The sequence below is a fragment of the Tamandua tetradactyla genome, chromosome 4, assembly GCF_023851605.1.
Source record: "Tamandua tetradactyla isolate mTamTet1 chromosome 4, mTamTet1.pri, whole genome shotgun sequence".
NCBI classification, from domain to species: Eukaryota; Metazoa; Chordata; class Mammalia; order Pilosa; family Myrmecophagidae; genus Tamandua; species Tamandua tetradactyla.
In genome coordinates, this window is record NC_135330.1 from 137,414,516 (window position 1) to 137,425,496 (window position 10,981).

Sequence of the window (10,981 nt, forward strand, 5' to 3'; positions counted from 1 at the left end):
TGCAATTTGCTAAATAGACAATCATGTCTTCTGAAAACAGAATTGCTATTATATTTTACTTCTAATTTGTAGGCCTTTTTTTTTTCTTTCCTTATTGCATGTTTTAAGATCTCCAGTACAAATGGTGAACAGAAATAGTGAGAACTGACATACTTACCTTCTTCTTGAACTTAGGGAAAAAGAATTCACTCTTCTATGCTTTGTTGAGGAAACCCTTTATCAGATATAGGAAATTTCCTTCTATTTCCAGTTTTCTGAGAGTTTTTATCAGAAATTAATGTTCAGCTTTTTATCAAGATTTTTCTGCATCTATGGATAATATCATATGTTTTCTCCTTTAACCTGTTGCTGTAGTGATTTTAGCTTTTGAAATCAGGGAGTATGACTCTTAATTCTTCCCTTCTAAGTTGATTTTGACTCTTCTTTGTCTCTGGCAATCCATATAAATTTTATAATTATTTCTCAATTTCTTAAAACTATTTTGTTTGGGTTTTTGCATACATAAATTAATTTAAAGAGAATTAATAAATTCATATTATAAAAACTTCCAATTCAAGTAACTTAATGTTATCTCCATTTATTTAATTTTCAAATTCTCCTATCAATGTTTATAGATTTTAAGAGTACAGATACTTCAAATAATTTAAATTTATCAGTAAATATTCATATTTTTGTTGCTATTGGAATTAGTAGTTTTTAAATTTCTGTTTCAAAGTTTTGTTAATATATAGAAAAGCAATTTTTGTATATTGTCTATATATTCTGTGAACCTTGTTGAATGTACATATCAATATAAGTAGATGTCTATGTGTGTGTGCAATAATTTCTGATCCTATCTGCAATGCAATTATGACTCTAGCTACGTGGAGTTAGGTTAAAATTAATGTGTTTTAGTACAAGCTCCACAGATTGCCCTTACTTTACAGCTACAGGTTCAGGGTTCCCAGGCTACTCACATTTCTGACCAACTGGTTGCAAATTTAGGAATTCCCACCACCCTCTCACATTTGATAATGCATCAGAATGACTCTGAGAATTCAGAAAAGTACTATACTTATGTTTATTTATTTATTTTTATTATAACAACAACGAAAAAAGGACACCAATCAAAATCACTAAAGAAGAGACACAAAGGATGAGAATTAAGAAGGTCTCCAATCCAATTAGGGAAGTCCATCTGAGCTTTGATATTTATAGCTTTTAATGGAGTTTCATTTGGTATGCATGATTGGTAGAGTCCATGCTCATGTTGTTGAACTCAATCTCCAGTCCTATTTCTCCTCTCCAATATTTTTTCCAACCCCCTAAAAGCATTGTTGGCCTTTCTAGCATGGCCAGTCCCACTCTAGTACTACTGGTAGGACAATTTCACCCTGAGTCATATCATTAGCATAAAGTATCAAGTGTAGTTGGGATTTATTATGAATGATGGAAAACAATCCTATTATGGTAAATTCCATAGATGTAGAGGATATTTACAAGGTACCTGGGACAAAGAACAGCCAAGTTCTTTGTTATACAATGGTATATATGTGTTTTCCTTGGGATTAAGTTACACACAAAATCATGCAGTTACAGATTGAGTCATATCCCTCAGAAGACATGTTTAATTCCTAATCTCTGGTCCTGTGACTGTGAACCCATTTAAAACAAGACCTTTAAAGTTGTTATCAGTAAAAGTGAGGCAAGCTAAATCAGAATGTGGCTTAATCCAGCATGACTAGAGTCCTTATAAGCAAAATAAATTTGAACAAAGTGGTGGGTGATGGAGATAGATGGCCATGTGGTAAAGGTAGAGATTGAGTTATGGATTGCTGGTAAACCAACACTAGAACACCACAGACTTCAGAGAAAACATAATATAGCCAATCTCTTGACTTTGGAATCCTAGCCTACAAAACCATGTTACAAAAAACAGCTGTTTTTTTAGGACAACAAGTCTATGGTATTTCTTATAGAAGCCCAGGCAAACTTAAGACAGTGATACAAGAAATGTGGTGCTACTTAAAAACAAACAAAAAAACTATAAATATGGATGTGGGTTTGTAATTCGGTAATGGATAGAGGGTAGAAGAATTCTTAGGACTTCTCTAGAAAAGAAAAGACAACAACCTTGATTACTTTGAAGAGAATGTTGGTAGGGATATGGACATTAAAGGTGTCCTTAGTGAGGCATTAGGAGGAAATGATTAATGTGTTACTAGAAACTAGAGGGAAGGTGATTTTTATTATAGAGCGTCAAAGAATCTAGAGAATTCTATCTGGTGTTCAATAGAAGGCAGAACTTACAAGCAGTGGACTTGGGTATTTAGCTGAGAACATTTCCAAGTAAAGTGTCAACAGTGCCACCTAGTTTCTCCTTTCCACATATAGAAAAATATGAGAAGAAAGAGATAAATTGAGAATGGGATTGTTAAATGTAAAGGAACCAGCACCTGATTTGGAAAATCTTCCACCTATCCAGATATTATGCTTTGAGTCCAAGGCCATAGCAGCCTTATTGAGGCTTCCTTGAGTTCCTGGGAGGTGAGTTGGCAGAGAATGGGCTACATGCAAAGCTGTGGCTGAACAGGCATTTGCTAGGGGGATTAGGCATCTGACCCATAGTTACAATCAAACACCTAAGAGTAAGTCAAGAATGAATATTCAAATATCCAGGAAAGATATATGGGAGATCTTTTTTATCTGAAAGGACTGAAGGTAGCAGAAATTGAAAGAAATGAAGGAAGAATGACCCCCAATGGCAGAACCATGTGTGCTGGTTTAAATCTATTAGGTACCCCAGAAAAGCCACGTTTTAATCCTTACCCAATCTTGTGGGAGCAACCATTTCTTTTAATCTTGATTCAATACTGTAGGTGAGAAACTTTTGATTAGATTATATCCACAGAAGTGTGACGCACCCAATTGTGGGTGTGACCTTTGATTAGACGGAGGTGTGACTCCACCCATTCCAGTGAGTCTTGATTAGTGCCTATGTGGGGGTGGGAGTGGGGTGGGATCCAGAGGGAGAAATATTATATATTGAATCATGTTCCCCGAAAAGACATGGTCAAGGTCTAAACCTCTGTCCTGTGGTTGTGAACCCTTTGTAAATAGAATCTTTGAAGATATTATTAGTTAAGTGAAGCCATTAAACTGGGTCAGGGTGGGCCTTAATCCAATATGACTGGAGTCCTTAGAAACAGAGGAAATTTGGGTGCAGCGTTAGTAGGAGGCAGATGTGAAGAGAGGCAGTTATGTAATAGAGGTGGAGATTGAATTACAGATAACTGGTAAACCATCATGAGAGCACTACAGCCTTCAAAGAAAGCATGGCCCTGCTGACACCTTGATTTTGGATTTCAGAGCTCCAAAACTAAAACTTCTGTTGTTTAACCACATAATCTTTCGTGTTTGTTATAGGAGCCTAGCAAATTAAGACACACATTCTGTCTAGATGCAATTTTCCTTTGTCCTTCCAATATTTATCCACTTTATATCTGTTTTTCCTTTATATATATATGCAATGTTAAATAGAAGAAGCAAGAGTGAATTTACTTTCTTACCTTGTTCCCAGTCTTAGGGTGCAAACATTTGTTTTTATATTATTAAATATAGTGTTACCTATGGTTCTTTTTAAATTTTAGATTATCAAACTGAGGAAAATTCCTCTTAGTCCTATTTTCTGAGAAATTTTTATCATGAATTAGTGTTAAAATTCATCAGATGCTTTTTATGCTACAATTTGAGATAATTATAAGTTTTTTCATTATTCTGTTATCCAGTGAATTGCATTGTTACAAATATTTATCAAAATATTTTATCAATCTTAATTACTGGGATGAACCCCATTTGTCCATGCTACCCTTGTTTTATTGCTCAACTTGTCTTCATAATATTTTACAAAGTATTTACTAAGAATTTTCTAATTTTTTACTAAGAATGTTTGAAAACTATGTGAGTGATATTGGTCTATAATTCCTTTACAAATGATAATATTATAAGTATTTAGTATCAGATTTATGCTGGCCTCATAAAATACATTGGTACGAATTCCCTTGTTTATTTTCTGAAGAGTTTGGGATTTATTTCATTCTTTCCTTACAATTTTTATATAATTCATGAGTTAAATCATCCACTTACCAAGTTTCCTGTATGGAAAGATTTTTATTTATGAATTTAAGCTTTTAAAAAGATAAAGGGTTACTCAGAGCTTGTATTTCTTATTGACATGTTTAATTAATCTATGTTTTTAATGAATTTACTCATTATATCTAATTCATTGCGAGACAAGCATAATACTTTTGATGGTATTCTTTCATTATCCTTCAATGCCTATGGATCTATAGTGATGCCCCCTCTTATTTCTCCCTCTCTCCATTTCTCTGCCTGATAATTCTAGCTATGGGTTTATGAATTAAATGAAACCTCTTAAAGAATTATTTTTTTGCCTTTGTTGATTGATTATTTTCATTATTTTCCTTACTGTATGTATTCACTTCTGTTCTTATCTTTATTCATTTATTGTTTTCTTACATTGAGTATAAATGCACTTTTTTTTCTTTTTTACCTTTGATAGGTGGAAGATTGGAAGTTTCTTTTTAATTTTTTTCTTTTTTCTAATATGTGCATTTAAGCTGTAGATTTCATAATGTCAGGGCTTTGCAACAATAAACATTTCAAGCTTACAAAGCAGTTCAATTTATCTCCCTATTGTGTTATTGTTGTCATACATTTTATTTCTATATAAGTTACAAACCCCTTAAAACAGTGTTATCATTTTTGCTTTAAACCACTTATGGTTTAAAGAAATTGAGTAAAAATCTATATCCAAAATATTTACCTACATATTTGCCAATTCTACTTCATTTTTTTCCTATAGACATTATTTTACATATATATCGTTATCTTTCACCTGAGATATTGTGCCTTATCATATGTTTTAGGGCAATTCATCCAGTGATGAATTTTCTAAACTTCATTTATCTGAAAATATTTTATTCTATCTGTGTTTTTGAGGCATATACTTTACCGTGTATACAATTCTAAGTTGACACTTGATAATATACAAGAATCAATGGTTAACTGGACCTTGAAATTAGATTAAAACAGCAATCTCATTTAAAATGATACCAAATGTAGGAAGTATTAAATATTAAATTCAAAATATATACAGGATCAGCATGTTTACAATTACAAAATCCTGAAAGAAATCAGCGAGAGCCTAAGTAAATGAAGAGATTTATTGTGCCAATCTATTAAATGATTTGATTTTGTTGCACTGTCAATCCTCTACAAGTTGATTCGGCCCAATTCCAATTAAAATTACAGGAGCAATTTTTGTGGTTATTGGCAAGCTGATATTAAAATGCATGAGGAAATTGAAATTGAATTGTCAAAACATTTTTTTTTAAAGAAGATAAAAGGCGGAAGACGCACACTGTTGGATTTCAGAACTCACTATAATGCTACACTAATGAAGACGATGGTATTAGTGAAAGGAGAAAGTCCTAGAGAAATTTAAAGTGAAGGTCCAGATATAGACCTTTCCATATATAATCAATTATTAGCAAATCATGCCGAAACAATTTGATGTTCATAGATGAAATAATGAACCTTGACCTTGAGCTCACATCTGATTCAAATTTGAACCCCAAATGGATCATAGACTTAAGTTCTAATCTTGAAACTACCAAATTCTAGAAGAAAACATAAGACTGGATCTTTGTGACCTTGGATCTGGCAAAGAGTTTTTAGATATAGTAATAAATACCAAAAATATGATTCAAGAGAGAATAAAAATGTTGACATAATGTATATTATAACACATAAAATAATGTTTTTTTTAGTTGAAAGAATAAGAAAATAAGCCACAGACTGGAAAAACTATTGGCAAATCATTTTCCTGAAGAAAGATTGTATCCAGATTATATGAAAAGCTCAATACTCAACAATAAAACAAACAACCTAAAGTAAAAGTGGGCATATAATTTGAACGGCACTTCAGCAATGAAGATGTATGGATACAAGATAAGCTCTAAAAAAGATGTTCAATACTATTTGTCTTTAAAGATATTCAAGCTAAAACCAAAATGGGATGCCACTGCATACCTATTAGAATGTCTAAAATAAAAAAAAAAAATGATGGGGTGCAAGGGTAGTTCAGCGGTAGATTCTCACCTGCCATGCAGGAGACCCAGGTCTGATTCCCAGCCCATGCACTTCCCCTAAAAAGAAAACAAGCAAACAAACAAACAAAAACAACTAAATAAAAATTCAACAGCTGTTGCTATATTAATGAGATACTCACATGGTAAAAAAAAAAAAAAAAAAAAAAAAAAGAAATGTGACCCCTGCTGTACAGCATATAAAAAAAAAGAAAAAGAAAAAAATGGCAATACAAAGTGCTGGTGAGAATGCAGAGCCAACAGAATTTTCATATATAGTTACCGAGAATGCAAAATCATTAATTTGAAAAATTGCTTGAAGGTTTCTTAAAAATGTAAGCCCTTACCATGTGATATAGTAATCTCACCACTGGATATTTACCCAAGAGAAATGAAGATTTATTTTAACACAAAAACTTTTTTACAAATGTTTTCAGCAAAAATATAACATGGGTTTATATAAATGGATTTTGATAGGGTAGATGTCATATTCAAAAAACTTTTTTGGGTGGGCCACGGTGGCTCAGCAGGCAAGAATGCTTGCCTGCCAAGCCAAAGGACACGGGTTCGATTCCTGGTGCCTGCCCATGTAAAAAAAAAATAAAAAAGCTTTTTAAATTTCATTTATATGACATTCTAGAAAGGGCAAAAGAATAAGGATGGGAAATCAGTGGGTGTCAGAGGTTGTACAGGTGAAAGATGTTTACTAAAAATAGCCTGAATAAGGGAAATTGGGAGTTGATAGAAATGTTCTGAATCTTGATTCATGAGGAATAAAAGAATTTATGTACTTGATAAAATCCCAAGAACTCTATACCATAAATCATGTCTTTTAATGTGTTAAAATTGGGAAAAAAATATCTAAGTAAATAGAAAAGCTAAAAAACTTGCACCTTTTTTTTGGAGGCCAACATTCTAGAACAGTACTGTCCAATAGAAAAATAATGCAAGCCACAGATGTGATATATATATATATATATATATATATATATATCAGTTTTCCTTTAAACACATAAGACAGTCACTATTAGCTTTAATCATGTATTTTATTTAATTAAAAAATTTCAAATACAATTTCAACATATAATCAGTATAAAATTCTTAATTTAATATTTTATATTCTTTGTTTCTGCACTAATCTGGTGTGTATTTTAAACTCAATGCATCTAAGTTCAAAATAAGGAAACAATACGTTCATAGCCCAAATGCCTTTAAACTACTGTATTGGTTTGTGACGCTCTAGATAAATCATATTTTCATTGGCATTCTGCATACATCTGTACAAATAGTTAATGGTTAGGCTATCTAGAATATATAATTTCTAGCTCAATATAATTAACTTGTAGAAAACATGAGTTTAGGTGGTAGACACATGGATATTAGTTGTTTCTGTTTAAGTCTAAATCCCATATTTATGGACAGCAATTCTTATGTTATTTTACAAATTTATCTCTTGGCTCAGCCCTGCTGCCCTGTGGGAGCCAGGAAAGCTTCTGAGGCAGTGGTGGCAGGGGAGACATCAAGGCCACCTCCACTGGTCACCTCCATTAGGGTCCCCTGGGACAGCTGAGGGACAACTGTTAGTGGCCTGCGGCTACAGGGAGCAACCCGCAGCTACGGCACCGCCTGCTGGGGATCTGATCCAGCAGCAGATGAGGAACTGTCGCAGACCCAGTCTGTCCCAGGGCTGTGGCAAGATCCTGCCCAACAGTCCCCCCCCCCCCCCCCCACTCAACGTGCACTTGCCTCAAGAGCCACCACCAGTAGAATGGCCGAGAATTCCAACTATAAGGAAGGACTTGAAAGCCACACAAAAATTCTGTTGTTCAATTGAAGGATGTCCTAGACACCTGATAGACCATTTTCTCAATTCTCTCTTATAAAAGCACATTTTAATGCATGCTGAAAAAAAGCATAAATGTAGTAAGTGCAGCAATTCCTATGGTACCAAATGGACGATATGGACAATTGTGGCAGGATCTTCCAATGCATAAGTGGCTACCCTTACGCCAGAAGAATTTCTCTGAAGTCACACATTTACTAAACTAGCCAAGAGATCCCTGCTGAGCACAGGGAAATGGAAAGGGAAATAGAGAACTCTGTAACCAAGCAGTTGTTAGAAAAGACCACCAAGTTGGTAACCGATAAACCAAGCTCCAGTCTAGATACTCAAGAACTAGAAACTTTAGTAATAAAGCTAGTGGCTTCCTTTGAAGACACTTGTAGACCCCAAGGCCAAACAATGGACTCTTACAACGCTTCCACTATACCCTCACAAGTTGTTTCTACCAAAGCCCAAAGTGGCTTAAGTTCAACTGCCTGTTACTCAGTTTTCTCCTATACCTGTCTTTGTGTCAATGGCCAACTCCTCCGTGTTGATCATCAAGAGTCTACCAGAAGCTAGTCACTTCACTTTCCTTGTCCATTGAAACCCTAATCTTTCACCTAGATTCTGAGGGTTGGTCTCTTAAGGAGAGCCTACCTCTCTGAAAAATTGTGAGTCCTGACACTGTTGAACCAATTACTACAGGTGTTCAAATGAACTTGGGTAAAATCTCACCTACTACTTTATGACAATTAGGGAACCATGTCAGATGAACAGCTTTTCTTCCATCACCATGCAGTCAGATCTCTCCTATGCCTCACCAAGCTTCATGCCTTCTGCACAGTGGGCTTCCCCAGACTCCTCTGTATCCTTTTGTCTTCAAACTGATTTGACATTTGGGTCTCAAATTTCATTTCCCATTAGTGTTCAGACTCAAATACTGTACTCAGTTATAAAATAACTTCATCTACAGCCACTCAGACTGATGAGCATTTAGATGCTTGTCTTCAGTCAGGTGGGGTCTCCAGAGAAACCCCAACCAGTGCAGTGCAAAGTTCCACAGATGACCCAGTACACATGGGCCAAGCAGTAATGTGTGAAGACATATTTGAGAATGCCCATTCATCAGGCAGGGTTTCTACAGACAATATTATAAACAACAGCTTGGTAGCAAAGACTATAATTCATGATTTGTTACCTTAGAATGACCCTAAGACTTTAAATCAAGATATTAAGAAATCTGCACCAATTATAAACTTTAGTGAATGGAAGAGTACACAGGACATGACATGACATCAGACCCAAACCACAGATTTATTAAGTGATTTAGAAAATGTCTTATGAAATAACCTGCAGAGTCAGACACTGGGTAATTGCAGTCTTGCAAACACTGGATCTGACACACACTTCCCATCTTTCCCAAACCCAGAATCCCAGAATAGATTTTGATTCTGAATTGTTCTTTTAAGCCTCAAATATCCAAACTGAAATGGAAGAGTGAACTTGGCAATATGAATACTGAACCAATCTTGGAATCCCTAGAAGTAAATACCCAAACTGATATTCTACTTGCAGACACCTCTCTCAGTCCTACAGTTGTAGGGGAAATGCTAACTTCTTAGGCCGAGAACTGTTTGATACACAGACACAGACAGACTTAAACTTCTTTTTAGACAGTATGCCTCATTGGCCACTGGGCAGTATCCTGAAACACTACTGCTTTCCCATGTGCAATGATTCATCTGACATAGAAACCCAAACAGAAGAGAGTTTCACTAAAAACCTACCTACTCGGTTGAACGGTCCAGAAATTTGGGCCATGAATTCTGGTTTTGAAACCCTAAGGAGTTGTTTTATCAACAGCAGCGAAACTCAAACAGCCATGGAAAATGTCCTTCTAGCTGATTTGGCCAGGAACACAATGGAGTCCCAGTTGAGTTCTGTGCAAACCCAGCCACGTGCAGAGGTACTCATGGTCTCCAGCTTCTGAACGTGCAGCCCATGTGCAGAATAGCATTTACAATTTTCTTCTGGATTTAGAAAGTTAGAAACAAGGACAACAGTATTAACTACCTAATGTAATTGATTTATGCAGTTGCTTAGATTGTGCTTTTTTGCCTTTTGTACTTGTAAGCATGAGATTTGTGTATAAATGTGAGTATAATATAAACTGTTTACTATTGATCTAAAAACAAGAAATATATCTCTTGTGCACCATAAAAGTACAATTTAGATTTTTCAAGAAATTTACAATTTTCAAATTCCTCTTTAGGGTTGTACTGATTTTCAGCAGAAATATTTAATACCAGTGTCTTAACCATTGAAAATGCTTAAGATTTAAGAAAAACCAAAAAACAAGGTTTGGGGATTTCAATAATGAAAGTATTATGTTTATGAAAAATGATTCTATTTTCTAATAAGTTGAATCTGTATGCATAAAGCATTTTTCCCAGTGAAAATCTTTAATATTAATTAATATTGTTTAATTTATAATAAATCTCCATTGTCATACTATGATTAGGAATCAAGACTTCCAATAACCCATCCATGTTTTTTAATTAGAAGAACAGATAGTTCATTAATATTTTATTATTTAAAAATCATTAAAACAATTCCTTGGAATCTATTCTTGATTATACACATACAGGAATTTTTTAAAAAAATAACAAGTATTTAATAATAGAATTAACAAGGTTTATCAATTCCTTCCTTCATAATATTTTTATTAAAATAACAAAATAAATTATATTCCTGGTTATGAAGTTCAAGAAAAAACAAAATCATACCTTCTTTTGTGTCTTTCATACTCATTCAATTTTTGTTTTCCTGTATATGAAAGATAACTGAAAATAGGTGTGAAACTAAGCCACAAAGATGGTCTTAAAGGAAATAAAATGGTTGTTATTAGAAAATATGAAACAGAAAGCTACTTTAGTTTTAAGGTCAACGGTACTTGTTTGACCTTAGTTGGAACTAAAAAAGTAAAATGAAAGTTAGATTACTCAGT

The 10,981-nt window shown here is 34.1% G+C and overlaps 1 pseudogene; it reads left to right on the forward strand.

The window, feature by feature from the left end:
- Nucleotides 1-7,579: 7,579 nt before the first annotated feature.
- Nucleotides 7,580-9,964, forward strand: LOC143680503 (ATM interactor pseudogene; annotated as a pseudogene).
- The last annotated feature ends 1,017 nt before the right edge of the window (nt 9,965-10,981 follow it).